Raw genomic sequence first — 15,754 nt, 5'->3', positions numbered from 1 at the left:
AAATTATATATATAATATATATTATAAATTATATAATTATTTATATATATTATATATAAATATATTAAATATATTAAAATATATTTAATATAAATATATTAATATTAATATTTATATTTATATTTAATATATAAAATATTATTATTTTATTATTTTATTATTATTTTATTAACAAATAAAGATTTGTTATAAATCTAACAAAACATGCAAGATCTATAGGAGGAAATCTAGAAAACTCTGATGAAAGGAAACAAAGAGCTAGATACATGCAAGGAGAGATATTCCATGTTTATGGATAGGAAGATGCAATAGTGTTAAGATGTCAATTCTTCCCACCTTGATCCTGACTAGCTTCAGTGCCATCCTAGTAAAAATCCCCACCAGTTAGTTTGTGGATATCAACAAGGTGATTCTAAAGTTTACATGGAGAGCCAAAAGACCCAGGATAGCCTACTCAGTGTTGAAAGAGAAGTTGAAAGAACTAACTTGGAAGACTGACACTATGGCACTTCACCCTTATTTTAAAGCCAAATTCATTAAGACAGTGTGATACTCTGCCAAAAGGAGCACAGTGTGTGTAACTCATAAATAAATAAATATTTATATAAATAGATTTCTGTGTATTTTTTTTAGAAAGTGTGAATATAAATAGATCGATAGAACAGAATGGACAGCCCGCAAATTGGAGGCAACCAAGATGTCCTTCAATATGTCTGTGGATAAGCAAATTGTGGAATATTATTCAGCAATAAGAAGAAAGGACTGTCAAGCTACAAAAAGACATGGAGGAACCTTAAAAGCGTATTGCTAAGTGAAAGAAGCTAGCTTGAAAGGGCTACTTACTGTGTGATTCCCACTATATGACATTTTGGAAAAGGCAAAATAATGAGAAAGTAAAAAGATCAGTGGTTCCCTAGGACTCCAGGGACTAGAGGCTGGGACGTATAAATGGGTGCAACCTTTAACCGTCTATATGAGATTTCTTAGGGTGGGCGTTCATGGGTGGCTCAGTTGGTTAAGCATCTGACTCTTGATTTTGGCTTAGGTCATGATCTCAGGGTTTTGAGACTGAGCCCCATGTTAGGCTCTGCATTGGTCATGGAGCTTGCTTAAGATTCTCTCTCTCCCTCTGCCTCTCCCCCACTCTGTCTCTAAAAAAATATATAAATTAAAATCTTTAAAAAATGATTTCTAGGGTGGTGAAAGTATTCTGCGTGATACTCAAATGCTGGATACATGACATTATTTGTCAGAACCCATGGAACTGTATACAACATGGAGAGTGACCCCTTTTGTAAACTGTGGACTTTAGATAATTATAAGGTATCAGTACTGGTTCATCACTTGTTACAAATGTACCACATTAATGCAAGCTGTTAATAATAGGGGAAACTGGGGTGAGGAGGGGATGTAGGAGAACTCTCAACTGTTGCCTTCCACTCAATTTTTTTGGTAAATCTAAATCTCTCTACAAAACAGAGTCCCTTAATAAAGGAAAAAATAAAGCAAACCATTAAGTAGATTGGTGTTTTAAAAATTTTTTTTAAAGATTTTATTTATTTATTTGACAGACAGAGAGAGAGAGAACACAAGAAGGGGGAGCAACAGGCAGAGCGGGAGGGAGAAGCAGGCTTCCTGCCGAGCAGGAAGCCGGATGCAGGGCTCTATCCCAGGACCCTGGATAATGACCTGAGCCAAAATCAAGAGTCAGATGCTTAGCCAACTGAGCCACCCATGAACCCCTGGAGTTTTAAAAATATTAATATTTGTGACTATAAATTAACACAGAGCCCTGATTTTTCCCATGAAACAGTGATTCTAATGTGAAGACTGAGGGTGACATTATGGAGGTCAAAGGCACTGAGTTGGGGATGTGTATGGAGCAATAGAAGGCCCCAGGCTTGGGAGTCACTCCTGCCTCAGTCCTGTACCAGCCCGTCTCTTAGCAGCAGCAGCACTTCAGATAAGTGGTACCTCAGCCCCAGATTTGTCATCTTCAAGGTGGGGCTGATAAGACCTACTCCGTGGGGTGGTTGTGGAGGTAAAGGGAGGTAATGGCTGTAAAGTGGTTGGACAACTCTATGCACAGAGCTCAGTTGCCTCCCAGCCTCGCCCTGCCTCCAGATCTCTCAGGGTGCTGTACAGAACATTTCATTTTGATTCCATCAAGGGTTGTGCCATCTTTGGCTTATGTTCTGTGGTGAGCATGCCAACTGATGACAGACAGCTACTCTGGCAGGTCACAACAAAGTGGTAATTGACCTTGCCCCCCTCCCCCCCACCAGGACATCTGTTCAGGCTCTGCTAGAAGCCAAGGGCTCCCCATGTGGGGTTTCAGTTTTAAACTGCAGCACTCCAAACATTCTTTATGGGCTGGCAAAGGTGTTTCACACTTCAGATGGGCCTCTTGAGGACAGTTTGCTTTCTACAAGGAGGATTGAGAATTCCCAGCTGATGGAAGGTTCTGTTTAGTCTCATTCTGGCACCACAGATAGACTCTCCCATACGTGCATACATGGCCAATTCTGGATGAGCCATCAGTATGTAGCAGGGGGTAAGCTGTACTGTATTGGAGAGTGCAGATACAGATTATTTCCATCATCTCAGAAAGTTCAGTTGCATAGCACAGGTAAGGAATATTCTGTCTCTCTCACTAGCTGCCCCACTTTTTAATCCCTTGCATGCATTTGTGCCTTGATGTTAATGCTGCCACCACCCCAGTTCTGGCCCTCAGTGCCTATTAACATGTTGACAGACTGATAGAGTTGTCCTTGAGCAAGTCTGGTGTAATGCTATACATCTTTCTTCTTAGTTGACAGAGTGAGTTCTCTGCTGGGTACTCAAGCCCTTACCAGGACCCCAGCTCACCTGTGACACTTTATTTCCTCCCATTCTCCAACATTCCTCAGAATGTGTGACATGTATGCACCAGGTGCTTGGTGTTTTGGGAGCTCATCAGTCCTCCCCACCCCCCCCACCCACACATGCCTCTGTGCTAGGTGTCATTTCACTCTCTACTCTTGGAGTGATCTCCTTCCTCTCCATCTGTCCTAGCCAAAGGCTTCTCCATTATGTGGCACACTTCTCAAATATCACCCACCCCTCAAAGGAGGCTGACATGCTCACCCAAGCAGAGACAGTTTGTCCCTCAGGGAAATGCTTTGGGTTTCCCTTCCTTGTGATGCCTGGCACATCTTGCTTCATGGGAAATCATTTGTGTGCCTTACCCATCCTTACTTCCTCCTGGAAATACACCCCTTTAAGGGCAAGTGCTCTACCCCTTCATCTTTGTGGGCTATCCCAGTACTTTGTCAAGCAATGTGTATTTGGTGAATTTTAAGACCCTCCTGCCAAGAAACATTCTCTAAAGTCACTCCTCTGTTTTCTTTCCTAAAGCATCATAGGAGCAAACCAACACACTCACACTGTCTCCATGTAGGGAAATCCTGCAGAGTCTGTTTCAATCCCTGATCTTTCTGCCTCTGGTCCACCTTTTAGCCACACTGGTCATGTGTCTCCTTTTGCACACTAAGGGGATTATATCATGTACCAGGCACTGTTGATGCCCAGCTTATGTCCCTCCGGCCTTAAAACTTAGGTTTATACTGCCCAAATTTCGCATGGCTTGAATCTGAATCTCTTTGCCTGAGGGTTTTAGAGGTTCTCCAAATCCTGGGAAAATGACTCTACTCCACAAAGTCAACCAGAAGTTCCAGGGGATGAATATCCTTGGGAACAGTCCTCAGCCAAGAACTGATGTAGGCTGGTGTATAAATACCTCACCTACCTTTCCCATTGGGTGGGAAGGCCCTGAGGTACATACTTTAGTTGGTTTCCCAGAGGTTCCCCAGAGAATGAGTTTCAGTTGACCATAACATCACTAGCTTGATAACTTAACCCTTTGTTGGTTGCCTTCCTTCCCTGTCCCACTTCTGCACTTTCTCGGTTTCCTTTACCTCCCAATAAACGAGCTGCCTTGAGTCTTTGTCTCAGATTCTGCTTCTGGAGGGCCCGAATTAAGACTGAATGACTGCAGAGTGGTCTTTATTGCTGAAACTCTGGCTTCTTTGTTTTTTTTGTTTTTGTTTTGTTTTGTTTTGTTTTGTTTTCATTCTTCAGTTTGCTCTGGTTTGTGTTTTATCTACACAGTTTGTCACTTATGAGGCAGACATCCCTAAGCTCTTAGCTGGAATGATTGCCTTAATTATGTCACAGAACTAATCCTTGTAAGTTATATATTCAACTGGAGACTCAGCAAGTTGAAGAATGTCCCTTCGACATGTGGGCACAATTGGACACCTCCAGAAGTTTTGGAGGAAAGGGTGCAGAGACATTCTTGGCTATAGCAGCTCTACCTAAAGCCAGAGATTACTGAGAGTTACCAGCTCTGCTATTTATAAGGAATGAATTCATAGCTAGGGAATTTATATATGAAAAATGGGAAATATTTTTATAATGTTAAATATAATTTTGTTCTGTAGTTGGTAAAAAGAGCATTTAATTAGAATAGAATTTGGTGGAAGATATCAAAGTTACTTTGCAAAGTTTCAGACTTATTTCTTTTCTTTCACAGACTTAACTTCTATCTGAGTTTCTACTCTCCTGTCCTGTGTTTTTATTCTTTTCCTCCCTTCCTCTTTTTTTACCATTATTATTTGTGCTATTGGATTTAGACAGGATTAAGGTGTTTTTAAAAAATCCACATGCATGGGACGCCTGGGTGGCTCAGTTGGTTGGACGACTGCCTTCGGCTCAGGTCATGATCCTGGAGTCTCGGGATCGAGTCCCGCATCGGGCTCCCAGCTCCACGGGGAGTCTGCTTCTCTCTCTGACCTTCTCCTCGCTCATGCTCTCTCTCACTATCTCTCTCAAATAAATAAATAAAATCTTTAAAAAAAAATCCACATGCAAAGGTAATTTGGTTTAACTGTTTAGCATTTGAACTCATTAGACTTTCCTAAACAACAACAATAAAAGGACAAATCTGTGGCACACAAGCTACCATCTCCCCTCCACTGATCTTGCCTTACATCAATAGTCATTCACAACACCCTTCTCAACCTAGAGTTCAAGGAAGCCATTGCCAATTGATCAGTATTAGCATAAGAGATGAAATTTTGTAATTTAATGTGAATGATTAGATTTGGGGAAACCAGTTTAGACACATAATTGATATGCCTGCTCTTTTCAGTTACTCTTTGTTAGAAGTCAGACGAAAAGGATGGTTCTAGGACAACTTCTCCTTGGGTTCTGTGGGTTGTGTGTCAGTCTTGGGTGTAGCCCTGTGCTAAGTTTTTCATTAGCTTGAGAGAACTCCAAGAAAGGTAAGAACCACAAATGGAGTTTTCCACTCACCTCTGTCCGAGCCCCAGGGGCAGTTTAATAAAGACCTTTCTCAATATCTGCACATGGGCTTCTTGCCCTTTCTCTCCTCCCATCGATTTTACACATATATGTGCCAATGGCATTCCCTGTAGACTAGCTCCCATGTCCCTTGGTCATTGACATCATCTCTTCTCAGATGCTTTGATGTTTGGCTGGCTCTGTGATGGTCTTCAGGAGCTCAGATCCAGGTCAGTCGAGGAAGGTGGAGACTTCCCCCACATTTGTACCTCATCAGTCTTCCCCAGAAACCTAGTCTTGGTGACATGGGCATCTCTAATTGCTGCTCTGCCAGGTCTATCCCTAGGGGTGGGCTGACTCCTTCATATGTGTAGGGATCACTTCTCTTCTTGCCCACTTTGCTAGCCCACCTTCCTGAAGTTAAAGCTTATTTTTGCTCTTCCCTCTCTATCTTATCTCTGCATCATGGGCCAACCCATGGGACACAGTTGCAGTGTGTTCTCTGTGTCTGCATGTATGGCTAGATAGGACCCCCATTCCTCTGATTCTCTAGCTATTACCACCTTTTCCAGCTTCTCCTGTCTACTTGTCCTCAGGTTCTAGCTTGACGAACAACTTGGAGAAGTTCTCCAATGTTTGCTTTGTAACCTAAGTGATTCAGCTTCTCATCAGCACTTATGTGTATACCAACAGGGGTAGTCATATTTGTCACTCCCTGCCACCCCAAAATGCCTCTCCTGGGGTATATGTCAGTGTCTTTTATGCCATTGACACTCTGACTAGAGGTTTAGCTTTGGGTAGTTATCTTCTGTCCACAACCTAAGGCTTCTGAAAATGCCTCTTGTTTGATGGCTAAGTTAACCTGTTTTCCCCCAGGTGATTGATTTGGGACAGGCTGAATGCCATCATCTGCAGAGTTTCCATGGCTTTAAACCAGCACAGAATTCATGGGAAACTTCCCACTCTACTGACTAGAGAGTATGGCTTCAAAAAATCTTATCCTTTGTGTCATTAACGCATAGGGGAGAAAACAGTCCCCTCTGTGTTGTGGGTTTCTAGGAGCAGAGCCTGAGATGGGGATCTATGAGCGTGTGATTTACTGAGGGAGAGCTCTCAGGAGAAGTCTGTGAAAGAGAGAGAGAAGCAGGATGTGGCAGGGGAAAGAGCCAGAAAGGATGGCCTTTAAGGCAGGTTTAGCCTTGACCTGATCCGTTGTGAGGAGGGGTTAGTGCTATAGCAGAATTGTCCCTGCTTGAGTCAAGGGGTCTTAGTTTCTGTACTAACATAAGTTACTCATTGAACACGCCTGGAGGCCTGGGGTTTTTCAGTCAGTGTTCAGAATTCTAGTGGGCATTTCTGTGGACAGAGTCCCAGCTTTAGCCCCAGCAGCTGGAGGGACGCAGCATCAGCTGCTAAAGATCTTGGCTGACACCAAGGGCAGTGATCACCCCAAGTATTGTGCAGGAAGAAGGAAGCTCACACGTATTGAAAGGCTGCTGTAAGTGGGTGTGTGTGGAGAGCCACCACATTCATCTCTTCATTTAATGATTTAAACAACCCATAAACAGGGGTGCCTGGGTGGCTCAGTTGGTTGAGCATCTGACTCTTAATTTTGGCTCTGGTCGTGATCTCGAGGTTGTGAAATCAAGCCCTGCGTGAGGCTCTGAGCTCAGCAGGGTATCTGCTTGAGGTTCTTGCCCTCTCCCCTTGCCCCTCCCCCCACTCTCACGTGCTCTCTTTCTCTCTCTCAAATAAATAAGTCTTTAAAAAACAAACAAAAAACAAAACCTATAAACACAGCATCGTTTGTCCTCAGTGGGATTCAGGAGTTTCTAGGGTTGGGAAAATGAGCAGAAGAATCAGGATTTGAACCCAGATCCCACTTTCTTGGTTTCTCACCTCAAGGCCCCAATTGTCTGCCTTGAAACTCACTGCAAAATTGTTGCCTGCACCAGGGACCCCTTTTCAATATGTCATTTCTCAGTCCTTGATGGGTAAAAATACTGCACACCAATCTCCTAGAACAATTTCCCCCAAACCATCTTCTGAAGTCTTGAAGCCTCTTTTTCAGGCCTCTTTGCCTTTATTTATATAGTTGTACATTTAAAAGTCACACTTCTTTGTCTGTTTCCCATACAAGCCCACAATAGATTCAAGTCACCAGTTTGGGTCATGGGTCATCTACAGGCAGTGGGAGGCTGACAGTCTTCAGTGGGGGAAAGAGTTTAATCACAGCAATCAGAAAAAAATTAAGTCTTGGGCCATTCACTATAGAAAAGCCTGCAGTTTAGGGGTACCTGGGTGGCTCAGTGGGTTAAGCCTCTGCCTTCAGCTCAGATCATGATCTCAGGGTCCTGGGATCGAGCCCCGCATCAGGCTTTCTGCTCAGCAGGGAGCCTGCTTCTCTCCCTCTCTCTGCCTGCCTCTCTGCCTACTTGTGATCTCTCTCTGTGTGTCAAATAAAAAAAAAAAAAATCTTTAAAAAAAGAAAAAGCCTGCAGTTTAACACTGTTTAGTAGGCCCTAAGAATACCATTATATTACATCCCAGAAGTAACTGGAATTTATTTGCTCATTTCTTAACAGACCTCTATTGAGTACCTACCATGTGTTAAATACTGTACTAGAGATACAAGGATTATTAAGACACAGTCTTTGTCCATACAGGGTTCGCATCATTAAAAACTGCTATTTAAAGTAGACTATTTAAAGTAGAGCAAGAGACCATCATTAGTGACTGGGGAGATGAAAAGTAAAACCACAGTGAGATACCACTGCACAATCACTAGAATGGCTCAAATGTAAAAGCTGACAATGCTGAGTGTTACTAAGGATGTGGAGTAACTGGAACTCTAATATATGGTTAATGGAAATACAAAATTATACAGCCACTTTGGAATTTCATATACATTAAGCATACACTCATCATATGGCCCAGCCATTGGGCACTTAGCTCTTTACCCCCAAAGAAATGAAAACACGGTTAATAAAAAGACATGCACACAAATGTTCATCACAGTTTCATTTATAGTAGCCCCAAACTGGAAGAACTCAAGATAGCCATCAACTGGTAAATGGATAAACAAATAGGGATAAATGCATGTAATGGGATACTACTTAATATTTAAAGAAATGAACACTGAAAATGCATGAATGGATCTCAAAAGCATCATGTGAAGTGAAGAGTCCAGACACGAACGCATACACACTGGATGATTCTATCTGTATAAAATTCTAGAAAATGCACATGAATCTGTGGAATCAGAAAGCAGACCAGTGGTTACATGGGGGGGTCAGGTGTGGAAGGGATGCACCACAAAGGGGCACAAGGAAATTTCGGTGGGTGATGGAAATGTACACCTTAAATGGCTACAATTTATTGCAAGTAGATTGCACTTCAATACAGTTTTTTTTTTAATTTTTTTATTTTTTAGAGAGAGAGCAAGAGCACGCACATGCACGTGTGGGGTGTGAGGAACAGAGGGAGAGGAAGGGAGAGAATCTTAAGCAGGGTCCACTCCAGCGTGGAACCTGACTTGGAACTCGATCTCACCACCCTGAGATCATGACCTGAGCCGAAATCATGCGCTTAACCGACTGAACCACTCAGGTGCCCCAAAATTGACTTTTAGGAACATTCAGCAGCTTGCCTAGCACATTGCAAGTGCTCAGTAAATGGCGGGCTTTATGGAAAGTATATATGTATGTGGCCCACTGCACGTTGGCCTCTCACCAACTTCACTCCTAAGATAAGTCACTTCTCCTCCAGTGGGCAGCCGAGGGGGATAGAAGCTCCCTAAGGTCTTCCCTTGAGGGTGGAAATCCTGACACAGCTCCCCTTCTCAGTGAAGCAGACAAAGCTGCTTTCAGCCCGAAGCAATTGTGTTCTCTTTTCCATCTTGGCATCTTTTGCCTCCATTCAGATTTCCCAAAGCCTGGCCACACCTCAGGCTGGGCTGAGTCAGGAAACCAGCTGGTCCTCACGCCTCTGCTCCACCCAGGCATCCTTCTGGCCCACAGGGAGGAAGCTGCACGTGGTTCCAATTACCGAATTAAAGACTCGACCTTCGCTTGGGTTTCTGTTCGGTTTGGAGGCCCCCTCTGAGCCTTTCTCCACCAGCTCAGTTCTTCTGTTAGCATTTTGATGTGGGTTTCAGAATACTTCACAGGATAGCCCCAATGAAAATCTAGTAAGACGAGACACAGAAGATGGGGTAACAAGGATGGAACACTGGAAGAGAGCTCAGCTTAATTCCTGGCCTCGGCATTGTATATCTGCTAAGATAAACACGTGCCACTTGCCTCTCCTTCTTAAATTGGGATCTGATTTCTATCTCTGACTTTTCCAGCCTGGAGCTCTGAGGACTCCCAGGGACCATCCATGGCCACTGACCCAACTCCTTGGGAGCCTCCAGTACCTCTCCCCTTCCAAGGGTGCACAATCCCCTTGGCAGTCTGGGGAAGGATCTTGTTCTAAACACATCGGATAGGGATGCCTGGGTGGCTCTGTTGGTTAAGCATCTGCCTTCTGCTCAGGTCATGATCCCAGGGTCCTGAGATCGAGTCCTACATCAGGCTCAGCAGGGAGCCTGCCTCTCCCTTTGCCTGCTGCTCCCTCTGCTTATGCGCTCTCTGTCTCTCTCTCTGACAAATAAATAAAAATCTTAAAAAAAAAATAAACACATTGGATAAAATACACAGGACAGCAGAAAGTATTGCAACTACACTGCAATATAGTTATCAGCATAGTGAATAAACCACCTGGTGATGGAGTAATAATCCATGTGCTTCTTTATTCTCACATCCAATAGCAAGATCTGGTGGTGGGTCTAACAACTACTGTCATTTTGAATTGCTGATGAGCATTAATGCTATCTGGAGATATCTGCCACACTACAGTGGGCTATAAAGTATCTGACAGCTATGGGTGATAAAGTCAAAGAAATTGCTATAATATCATGTAGCTTGCTGCCTACATTCTTATTAGAAGGAGATGCTACATTTCAGTTAGAAGTCAGTAAAAGAAAACATGTATTTCCTCTTCACAGTTCCCAGGTCCCCTATAGATCCCTTGGTTAAGAACCCTTGGGACTAAGGCCAAACTTTCCCTCCTGCCTGGCCTTCCCACTGAGATGGATCCTCTGTCACCACTGCTGGTGGCCATATAGATCACCTCCTACATTGAAAAAAAAAGTGACAAACTATTTCAGACATGAAAGCATATAGGGAATAATATAGCAAGCATCCATATATCCATCCCCACCTGAGAAATAAACAATTGCAGATACTTTTGGAAATCTCCTTTGGACTTCTCACTGCTCCTATCCGCTCCCTGCCTCCCAGGGGCAACCTATGTCTAGAATTGGGTGTTTGTGGTTCCTGTGGATATCTTTAGGCTTCTACCACAAATGTACATATCTATAACCAACATCCAGTATCAGTTGCCTGTTTTTGAAATGGGTCTAAATGATTTCTCACTGCGTGAGTCCTGCAATGTGCTTTTTGCCCTTGACGTTATGTGTATGAGCTTTACCCTTGTCATGCATGAGACTCAGTCTGCTTTTTTTTTTTTTTTTAAACTGTGTGGTATCCTGTTGCCTGACTACAACATGATTTTGTTAGCTGTCCTCCTGTCGATGGACGTTAGGATTGTTTCCAGGGTTTTGACATGACCAGACCATGCTGAACACTCTTGAGGGTGTCTCCTGCAAAGATAATTTCTCTAGCTGTGGAATGGCTGGATCGTAGGGTACATGCGTCCTTAGTTTCTAGGGATTCTACCAGACCGTTCTTGGTTATACCGATAGATTTACACTCTCACCAGCAGGAGATGTGAGTCCCTATTGTTCTGCATTGTTGTAAATACTTAGTATTGTGAAACCTTTTAATACATGCCAGTCTAATGATGTGTCTCCATGTGGCTTTAATTTGCATTCCTCTGGTTCCTGGTTTCGGTGAGATGAATGATGCCCCCCATGATATCAGGTCCTAACTCCCTGGAACCTGTGACGATTATCTGCAAAGATCTTGCAGATCTGATTAAGTTAAGGCTCTTGAGATGGGAGGATTACCTTGAATTATTGGAGTGGGTCCTAAATGCCGTCACAGGTATCCTTATAAGAGAGGCCAAGGGGAGGTCAGACATACACAGAGCAGGCAGTGATGCAAAGGTAGGGGCAGAGACAGGAACACTAAGACCATGAGCTGAAGAATGCCAGCAGCTACCAGAAGTTGAGAAAAAGCAAGAAACAGATTCTCCCTGAGAGATTCTAGAGCAAGTGTGGCCTTCCTGACACTTTGACTCTGGCCTTCTGGTCCCCAGTGCTGTGAAATGATACATGTCTGCTATTTTAGGGCCCCCAACATGTGGTCATTTGTTACAGCAGCCCCAGGACACAAATAAGCCAATCAAGATCAGCTTCCGTTTGTAAGTTTATTGGGCATTTGTATGCTTTCTTTTGCGAATTGCTTAGTCATAAACCTTGCCTGTTGTTTTTTTTTTCTTAGTGACTGTAAGAGACCTTTCCAAATCCTGGATATCAATTCCTTGTTAGTGCTATATTTTGTTTATGGCTTATTCTTCTTCTGTTTGATGGTGGTGTTTTGTTTTTTGTTTTTGTTTTGTTTTATTTTGTTTTGTTTTTAGAGAGAGAGAGAGAGCATGCACAGGAGAGAGGGAGGGGCAGAGGGAGAGGGAGAGAATCCTAACCAGGCTCCATGCTTAGCATGGGATCCTAAGCAGGGCTTGAACTCAGCCCTGAGATCATGACTTGAGCCAAAATCAAGAGTCAGACACTTTACCAACTGAGCCACCCAAGCATCCCTGGTAGTGGTTTTTGATAGATGAAAGATGAAAGGTTTATACTTTAAGGTGGTCAAATGCATCACCTTTTTCTTTATGGTTTGTGCTGTGTCTTGTTTAAAAAGTCCTTTACCACCCTGAGATCAGGGATACATACATACCCTGCTATTATCTTGTAAATACCTCCTGCTATTGAGGAACCTTCTTTTGGGCAAGAGACCCCAGCTAGGGAGGTGTCACCTCACTCTTCAGACAACTGGCAAAGCCTCTCAGATATTCCAGTGAGTCTGCCGGGGACTGCTGGCCTGAAAACAGGTGTGGGCTATCTTGATTTTTCCCAGATGGCCATGCAAGTTATTTTGATGTTCAGCTTTCATAGCTGTACCCACTCCTGCCCTTCTTGTTTGTTTGTTTCTAAGTAGGCTCCATGCCTAATGTGTGGCTTGAACTCAACCCTGAGATCAAAAGAGTCACATGCTCTCCCCACTGAGCCAGCCAGGCACCCCTGCTTCTGCTCCTTGTAATCCCCACTTGTCATGGGCTGCTCCTCAGTTACTACCATGGTAGGTCCAACCAAGGTATATTTCCTCTCCAGCTCAGCCGTGCTTGATGGCCTGTTACAGAACCACCCCTCCCCCCTGTAAACTTTTGTCTCATTTTGGGAAAAAGAGAAGTAGAACCTCCATCAGATGAAATGACTCTTCCTAATTCCCTTTGCAACTTTAACCAAGTCATTGACTACTCTGAATCTTTCTCGAGCTTTAAAATTGGATTACAGAGTAGCTTATCTCTAAGGCGCATTTGAGCTATAAAAGTGTCTGATAGAAATCAGACTTCAGAAATCCAAAGGTGTCCATGTTCACAGACTTCTGTTTTCCTTTTAGGAAAAATTGTGGTAAAATACACATAAAATGTACCATTTTAACAAGTTTAAAGTATATAATTTAGTGACACTTATTCTATTATTCTATTCACTACTTATTCTATGCAACTACCACGTCTTTCTAGTTCCAGAACATTTTTGTCACCCCTGAGGATACCCTGTACCCATTAGCAGTCACTCCTGACTCCCCTCTGCCCCTAGCCTCTGGCAAACCCTAGTCTGTGTTCTCTACCTGTGGATTTGACTATTCTGGATATTTCATATAAATGGACTCATATAATATGTATCTAGCTTATTTCATTTAGCACGATGTTTACAGCATATGTTAAATATGTATATATGTACAAGGTATGTATAATTGACCCCTAAAGAACAAGGTTTGAACTATGTTGATCCACTTACATGTGGATTTTTTTTTACAGTAGAATACTATGAATATATTTTCACTTCCTTATTTTCTTACTAATATATTTTCTCACTAATATTTTTTCCCCTAGCTGACCTTATTGTCAGAATACAGTATATAATGTAAGCCACAAAATGTGTGTTCATCAACTGTTTGTCATTGGTCAATGGGAGGCTACTAGCAATTAAGTTTGGGGAAGTCAAAAGTTATACATAAATTTCCAACTGCTCAGGATCATCACTCTAATACCTGCATTGTTCAAGGGTCAGCTACATAAATTAACATGCATCAATACTTCATGCTTCTTTGTGGCTGAACTAAATAATATTCCATTGTGTGGATATATCACATTGTGTTTATCTGTTCATCTGTTGATGGACCTTTGGGTGTTTCCCCCTTATGCCTGTTGTAAATAGTACTTTTCTAAACATTCATGTACAGTTTTTTTTGTTTGAACCCTTCTTTGGTCAGTTTACTGAGGAACCACCAGTTTTTCATAGCAGTGGTACCATTTGTGTCTTTCTTGATCCATCATTTTCCCATGAACATTTCTTATTCTTTCAGATTGCCCATGTTGTAAGAGTCTTCTGCCCCTGCACACATCCTTCATTTATATATAATCACCCAGTGATTCAAGGAGAAATTTGTTACAAACAGCCTACATGGGGCTCCCGTACTCTCTCTACTCACTGAGGGCACCATTCTGGGAGCACCCCCCCTCTTTAAAAGAGAGCAGTCAGCTCATGTGCCCCTGACTCACATGGGCATCTAGGTATTAAGGGAGAGGAGGGACCCTTCCAGATTGCCATGTGGTGGGAGGTGAGCATGTCCTCAGCCCAGAAGGGATGGTAGTAGAATATGAGGCACTTCCATAGATTTCTGTCATTTGGTGCCCCTTAGTCCTCAAGGAGCATGTCCTTACAACCACCTGCTTCAGCAACGCAGTGAGTAGCTGGTAACCTGGAAAGCTGTGGAAGAGGAAGTGTCTCCTTTGGCAGGGATGAATTGTACTGACTTTTTGCTTTCTGACTATCTATTTGGAGATAGCACTGGTCTTTGAAGTGCTTTGGAGATCACTTAGTTTGGGTTCCCACCAAAGTCAGAAACATGGATTTGAATGCAAGTACATTGTTTGGGAGGTGATCTCAATAAATACCAGCAGGGAATGTTACTACTGAGAACAACAGGCTCAGTTCCAGTGAAGGGAACTGTCTCTGGGAGATAGTGATGAATCACTGTCAGATGAGGAAACTGAGGTATTTACCTCCTAAATCTCATCCTGCTATAGTTGAGGGTCACTTCTGGGCTATAACCACCTCCCTCAGTATTTCTTGCCTGCCCATATAGAGGTTGAGCCCTCACTTGGGGCCAGAGAGCATCCCCAGGCAGAAAGATGCAGGATGCCATGGGCCCATTGGATGGAAATCATCCATGGAAGCCTCCAAGGTGGTACCAACACAGTTTGCTGTGGTTTTGCAAAGGGATATGGAAGAAGAGTCTACAGATATTGCTCAGGAGTCAGTATCTCTATCTTAAGCCCAGCTAAAGTCATCTGATGTTCGAAGTCAGACATATGAATGAGAAGATCTTAACATCTCATCCTGTAACTATCTCAGCATCTCAACATGTGAATGTCTCCACTAATCCTGTAAATGTCTGTACATGTCAGTAAGTGAGAAACTCAACATCTGAATTGTGAATATTTTAATATGGCAACCTGTGAATGTCTTAATTTCAGAACTTGTAAATACCTTAACACCTCATTGTGCAAATGTCTCAATATCCCAACATGTGGATCTCTCAACACTTCAATATACAAATGTCACAACATCTGCATCTATGAATGTTTTAACCTCTCCACATGTGAATGTCTCAACATCTCAACATGCAAATGCCTCAACATCTCAACATAGCAAACGTCACCACAAATCAACACCTGATATTGCGACATATGAACTTACAAATCTCTCCACATTTTAACACATGTCTCAGCCTGTGAATCCGACGGTCACATCTCCACATGCGATGCCTTGACATCTCAACATGTGATTGTCAACATCACAACATGTGGGTATCTCAGCGTCATAACACATGAATGTCACAACACCACAACTTCAAAGAGATGGATGAACCATTATTTTCCTTTTTAAAACAAAATCGGTGTTTTATTTTTTATATTTTTTAAGTTTTTATTTTAATTCCAGTTAGTTAACACACAGTGTTAGGTTAGTTTCAGGTGTATGATTTAGTGATTCAACACTTCCAGACATTACCCAGTGCTCATCATGACAAGTGTACTCCTTAATCCCCAGCTTCTATTG

General features: G+C 42.7%; 1 protein-coding gene across 1 annotated transcript in view; it reads left to right on the top strand.

Moving 5' to 3' along the window:
* The window catches only part of SLC24A3 (solute carrier family 24 member 3), a 500,867-nt gene that overhangs the window by 118,089 nt on the left and 367,024 nt on the right, over positions 1-15,754 (top strand). The gene's annotated exons all lie outside the window — the stretch shown is intronic.

Source organism: Lutra lutra, chromosome 9, assembly GCF_902655055.1.
Source record: "Lutra lutra chromosome 9, mLutLut1.2, whole genome shotgun sequence".
NCBI classification, from domain to species: domain Eukaryota; kingdom Metazoa; phylum Chordata; class Mammalia; order Carnivora; family Mustelidae; genus Lutra; species Lutra lutra.
The sequence above is the reverse complement of the archived record's forward strand: the minus strand, read 5'-3'. Positions and strand labels throughout refer to the sequence as shown.